The sequence below is a fragment of the Meles meles genome, chromosome 4, assembly GCF_922984935.1.
Source record: "Meles meles chromosome 4, mMelMel3.1 paternal haplotype, whole genome shotgun sequence".
Classification (NCBI taxonomy): Eukaryota; Metazoa; Chordata; class Mammalia; order Carnivora; family Mustelidae; genus Meles; species Meles meles.
This window is the reverse complement of record NC_060069.1, coordinates 62,318,522-62,325,035: the sequence shown is the minus strand read 5'-3', so window position 1 is coordinate 62,325,035 and position 6,514 is coordinate 62,318,522. Positions and strand designations below refer to the sequence as shown.

The 6,514-nt window shown below is 33.8% G+C and overlaps 1 long non-coding RNA gene across 1 annotated transcript in view; it reads right to left on the bottom strand.

The window, feature by feature from the left end:
* Positions 1 to 2,888: 2,888 nt before the first annotated feature.
* LOC123940835 overlaps positions 2,889 to 6,514 on the bottom strand; it is a 248,183-nt gene continuing 244,557 nt past the window's right edge. The window contains exon 4 of the long non-coding RNA XR_006818097.1: positions 2,889 to 3,120. This is a non-coding gene — a long non-coding RNA (uncharacterized LOC123940835). The remainder of the gene's footprint in view (positions 3,121 to 6,514) is intronic.

Sequence of the window (6,514 nt, the reverse complement as noted above, 5' to 3'; positions counted from 1 at the left end):
ATATTAGTTCTTTTATCTGATCAGTAGAGACAACAACTAAAATGGTTAAGGTAACTGTATTAGTTTTCCATTACTGTTGTAATAAGCTGCAACGAACTTGACTTAAAACAAAATAAAGTTATTATCTTATAATTTTGTAAGTCAGTAGTCTTGAGTTTTACTGGGCTAATGAAGATGTCTGCAAGGCTGCATTCCTTTCAGGGGTCTCAGGAGAGAATCTGTGTCCTTGTTTTCTTCCGGCTTCAAGTGGCTGCCTGTATTCCTTTGCTCATGGTCTCTTCCTCTATCTTCAAAGCTAGCAACTGTGAGCATAGTCCTTCTTACATCATATCACTCTGACTTCCTCTTCTGTCTTCCTGTTCCACTTATAAGGATCCTTATGATTATACTGGACCTACCTCCCACACCGGAAATAATCACCTTTTTTTTTTAAGGTCAGTTGATTTACAAGCTTAACTCCATCTGCAACTTTAATTCCACCTTTGCCACATAAGGTAATATACTCACAAGTTCCAAGAATTTGGATGTGAATATTTATGTGGGGCCATTATCCTGCCTTCCATGACAACTAATGTCTAAAAGTGTACAGGCATTTAATTTTGGGTTTTTTTGTTTTGTTTTTTTAATTTATTTTTCTTAAAAATTTTATTTATTTTTAGAGAGCGAGAGGGAGCACATGAGCAGGGGGAGGGGCTGAAGGAGGGAGGGAGAGAATCTCAAGCAGGCTCCTTGCTCAGCATGGAGCCCAACAAGGGCTTGATCTTACAACTCTGAGATCATGACCTGAGCTGAAATCAGGAGTCAGATGTTTAACCCACTGAGCCAACCAGGCACCCCACTTTTATTCTTTCTATTACCGTTTAGTAATATATACTGTTCTGCTTCAACACAATGTAACATGAAGATACATTTGCAAGGAAAGGATTACATTTAATGATTTATCACATATTCATTGTGTGTTTACTATTAAGTAGACTCTGTTTCTAGGTGCTGAGGATATAGCAGTGAAAAAGAAATGTTAAACTAATGGAAGAGATAAACATAGGATAAGTAAAATGTTTCTTAAAGAAATTCTGGAAAGAGTATATGAAGGATTTCATATGTATGTGGCTAATGAGGGAGGGGGAATAGAAGGGGAGATCCCATGGGTCTTTTACATTTACATTTACAGGGCTTCCTAGCCTACTGACAGTAGTATAGATCTTACTTTGGTTAAAATGACATTCAGATACAATCACCCTGAATTGGGCACCTCATCAGTGCAGCAAGTGCAAGTGGAAAGCTGTAATTCTAAGTGACTTGATTTGTGATGCAGTCGAAACCAGGCAGCCAGGCCAGCCTTTATACAGTACCTAATCAATAAGTCCAGATATCACCAGCAATCAGTGACACTCAAAAGATGTGGCTATCCAAAAATGAGAGAGAGAAACCTCTGTGGCTTTAAAAGTCCTATCCCATTTCTACTCCCCAGGCTTCATCCCCTATACTGGATTGCTTTTCTTACTAGGAAGTACAAAACTTCTGCTCAGCATCCACTCTTTAACAACAGAGAGGCCAGTGAGGTGACATTTTACTTTAAAACATAATCCTGACAGAAAAAGAGGATTCAAAATGACCTTGAGGTTGTTGCTTTAAGCAGCTAAAGGAAAATACATTCTATTTATTGGTTTAGGAAAGATTTTGTGGAGTAGATTTAGGGAAAATTTCAGGAATTCATGTTGGCTTTGAGTTGCCAGAGTAAGGGAGACATGATAAAATATATGACTTAAGGCATCCAAACAAAATTTCTTTCAGGGAAGTGATATCTTTCTGTTAAAAGTGGCAGTTTCTTTGCCACTGGTAATAACTATGAGGAAAGATTTTATCTTAAGCAGACATCTGGTTCTCTATGAATCTTTTCTGTTTCTTTAGCAGAAAAGTGACTTATTTTATTATTTTGGAAATAAATAAATAATAAATAAATAAATAATATTTTGGAAATAAAAATAATTAGGTTTGTGTGGCTCCACTGTGCTTCCTTGGGTGAATGTGGGAGTAGCACTTAGAAATCTTTCGCTTTTTTAAGAAAAGCCAGATTCTGGATTATTTTCTGTGAAATCTTCCAGCTTTTAAATAGGATAGTTAATTAAAATTTTAAAAAATGTTCAAGCTAAAAATAGAACAACAAATTCTGAATTAAGCCCATTCTCTGTCCACTTTGTGACTTTCAGCCTACACCCAAACTTAGACATCACAGTGCAAATCATTGCTTACACAGCAGATGGTGTACTAAGCCAAACGTTTTTAGCTACCAATATGTCAGCAGTATTTTTGCTCATTAAGTAAAAGAAAATACTTGTAGCATTTTACAAAAATATTACTTATTTTAACTCAATAATGGGCTATTTAAATACTGTGCAGTTGGTATTTCTGTTAATGAAAAATAAATTGTAGAAAAACCATATCGAATCTCTAGGGACAGGCAACAGTGTATCTGTTTATACAGCATATACAATGAAATGTAATATCTTGAGGTAGATGTCTATTTCCTCTGAAATTTGTTTTTCATTTTATGTTCATGTCATATTTCATTACATCAAAACTAGGCAAAAATTGCAGTGATGTTTTCTAAAATGCCTGCTTCATTCTCTTATAAGTTATTTCTTCTCAGTGTATTATTGTTTAATAAAATGGAATTAATAAAAAAGAAACATCAATATAATCTCTGCATTCTAACAGCAGTTTGTCAACTCTTATTATTAATATAAAAATTAGCATGCAAATTATACCATATAAACTTGAAGAAAGAATAAGTGGCAAATAATTTTTAATTGTTGATATGCTAATAAATATCCCATTATCATCCAATATTATGAACAGCTTTTACACACTAAGACAGATTTCTTCCCTTTAATTAAACTACACAACCATGGTGGTGTTGGTGGATCTGTAAATGTGCATATATTGATGAGTACATGTAGTAGACAAACCTAGCAAGGCCTCCTCAGGAGATGATGGCTGGATGGAGATTCTCACAGTTATAGGTCATCTTGATTTGTGCTGGCAGTTACACTTGTTTTTTTCATTTGCTATTAGCTTAATTAAAAGTGCTTGAGATGACTTAGGAAAGACAGGTACAAACTAAAAAAAAAAAAAAAAAAACAAAACCAAATAAAAGATTGAGAATTATGTACAACATACTGAATCATGTAAAAAGAAGAAAGAGTTGCTTTTCTTGCTATTTAATAATAAGAAAAATCCATGCTGATGTAGAGAAATCATTTTTTCAAGTGATTGAATTATGGTTCCTGGTTTCTGATTACCAATATTAATAGCATAGTTCCACCACTGGAGGAGTTCGTAGTCCTCATTAATTAGGAGTTCCGACATAGATCAAGAATATGCAAATGAAAAACACTAAAATTGAGCCTCAGTTCTAGAATATGGAGCTTTTATTAGGGGCAGTTTAAATGGGCAGAGATTGAAGCAAATTCTTCCTTCTCTGTCTGTCATTTCTTGTGTCTTCTTGATAAAGGCTGGTGAAAGATAAGGATCAGAATGCAGATTTTACAGACAAAGGGCAAAGGGTATAATTTCTCAACACGGAGTTTATTTCACGGCTTCTTAGGTCTGGCTCCATCCTGAACCAATTATAGAAGAAAACTTGGAGTGGAGTTTTGGCATCAAACTTTTTAAACATCACACAAGTGATTCTGCTATGATGTCAGAAAAGATAACCACTGATCTAGGCTAGAGGTGGTATGTATGTGCTAGCACAATTCATCAGGTAGATTATAGCATCACTATCTAGAAGTCTACAATCAAAATCCATATATATTATGGCTGTCTTGAGCCTTGTGGGCAAAGCAAAAAGGACAGAGCTTTCAGGGAATCAAGATTTTGACATAATTTACCAATACAATATGCAATGGCCTTAAAGAAAATTATATGAATGCATATATATATATATATATATATATATATACATACACATACATCTATGTGTATCTATCTATCTATCTATCTATCTATCTAATTTACACATATAGAAACAAGAAATGGATGATGGGATGAAGGATACAAGAGTTTTATTGGGAAAGGAAATTCCTAAGAAAAATAAAAGTGAGAGATTGTAGGATTAGATAAAGAAAGTCTTCAGACCATGTTGTAGATCTGATACCTGCAAAAGGAATGGGGGTGAGGAGGATTGGGCAGGGGGAATCTCCATGCATCCCTGACTAAATCTTGGCCAGTTTAGTTGGGAGCAGTAAGGATTGACAGTTGGAGAGAGGTTCTGCATTTCGTTCAATGAGCCTAACCCATTTACCACTATCATGCTCTGTTATTGGCTGTGGGTTGACCAAAAACACAGTACTGCCATAAGGAAATCTGAAGTGGATCCTGAAGCTTCCATGAGCTGGAATGGTAGGTAACTACACTCCTTACTGCTGGATGGCAAGTACTTTTTTGAAAGATCAAAGTATCATGTCTTAATATTTTTAACTTCTTCCAATTAGTACCCACAACTCATAAACCATTGGTGAGACGTTATCTCCTGGCAAAGACATTTAGTCTCCAAATACAGAGGAAGAGGTAGAAACTTGCAATTTCCATATATTTCCTCAACGTTTGCCCACATCCCTGCCCCTTGGTTAATTATAAGAGTTATTTTTGGAAGGAGGGCTTTCTATTTTAATACAAATTTTATGAATGCCTCAATCTTACATTAACCTAGTAAAAGAGAGCCTGGAATATAATTCCAGGTAGAACTGATGGGAAAACCTACCATTTTGGTGATCATAAAAAACTTTCTATACTCTGTAAGTCCTCAGATATCCAGCCAGTCTAGAGAATGCTATTAAAAATATCAATATTTAGAATGAAACATTATCCTTTCAACTATTTTTTCATGTTCCTAGGTTATATTACACATTCCCTGACTATATAGTTTTAGTGCAATTGATTTATCCTTTCTTTAAGAACATAGATTTTGACGAGACTCAATTATTGTACTATATTATGGTTCTAGATGAATCCAAATACTGTGCTTAGTTTATTGGATCAATTTATGTCATGGTATATACACACAAACACTTCAAACATTTCAAAGCACTTTTTATTCTATTCTTTCATTGGAATGTTGTTTATACACTGACCTCTTCAAATGGGTAGCAAATCTTCAAAAGTAGTTGTTGAAAGCAAGGTTAAGCACCATTCTCATAAGTTACATCGCTGTCTTCAAAAATCATATCTTTTAAAAAATACCAGTGCCTTTTCACTTTTCAATGACATTCAAAAGGTTATTTAACACAACTACCCACTTTATTCCTAAAGTTTATTCAATCATCTATTTTAATCACATCAAATTCATCAGAAAGCATCACCTTTTGTGAAATTCCAACATAGGTTTTCTTTTCCAACACAAGTTCTTGACTTACTGTTATCCTGTCCTGTCCTACTCTTAACAAATACAAGTTACTATAAGCACCATGAAACACAGTACAGTATTGTCTAGTACTCTGTCACTCTAGGAATAAAGTAGCTAGTCTGAAAAGCATTATTATGTCCATCATGCAAGCAAATAATCTTTAAGCAGAATTATTTTTCAGGCAGAACAATACAAAACATCATTCCAGAAATTTTTTTCCCTGAATTAAGCAGACCAAACACATTTTGGAGCTTATGTTCTAATCAAAGCTAGTTACTGATATAATGTTAAATTTACCAAATGTATTGTTAGAATAAAAACAATATGTATTTTAAAATACAAATAATGAAAAATATCTTCTTGTTTAAAATAATGAATTCTATTTTTACACTTTTTTTAAGTTAAGGAAACACTTACACCCACATTTTCTGGCAAGATGTTAGATTAGATCTTTACATAATTTTTTTCCATTTGTTTTATTTATTTTTTTAATTTTTAAATTTTTTATTATGATTAGTGAACATATGGTACATCATTAGTTGTTTTTTTTTTTTTCCTTTTCATAAGATTGTATTTATTTGTCAGAGAGAGAAAGTACAAGAAGGGGGAGTGGCAGGGAAAGGGAGAACTAGGCTTTCGCTGACGACAGAGCCCAACATGAGGCTTGATTCCAGGACCCTGGGATCATGACCTGAGCTGAAGGCAGATGCTTAACCAACTGAGCCACCCATGCACCCCAATACATCACTAGTTTTTGATGTAGTGTTCAACAATTTATTAGTTGTGTATAACAATTATCATCATTAGAATAATACTAAACGAAAAAAGAGGGGGAAACTTCAAGTTTTCAATTTATTATTTTGGTTTAATATTTCAATATTTATTCTTTCATTCAACAAATATTTATTGAGTTGCTCATTAATGACAGGCATATTTTTGATATTAAAATACTACATTCAACAAAACAAAGATCCTGCTGTCATGAAATTTACACTGCAGTAAGTTTCTGAGGACCCAGTAAATAGACAATAAACAAATAAATAGAAACAATGAATAAGTCCAAGCTATAATAAGTACTGTAAAGTAAAATAAGGCAAAGTTAAAAGG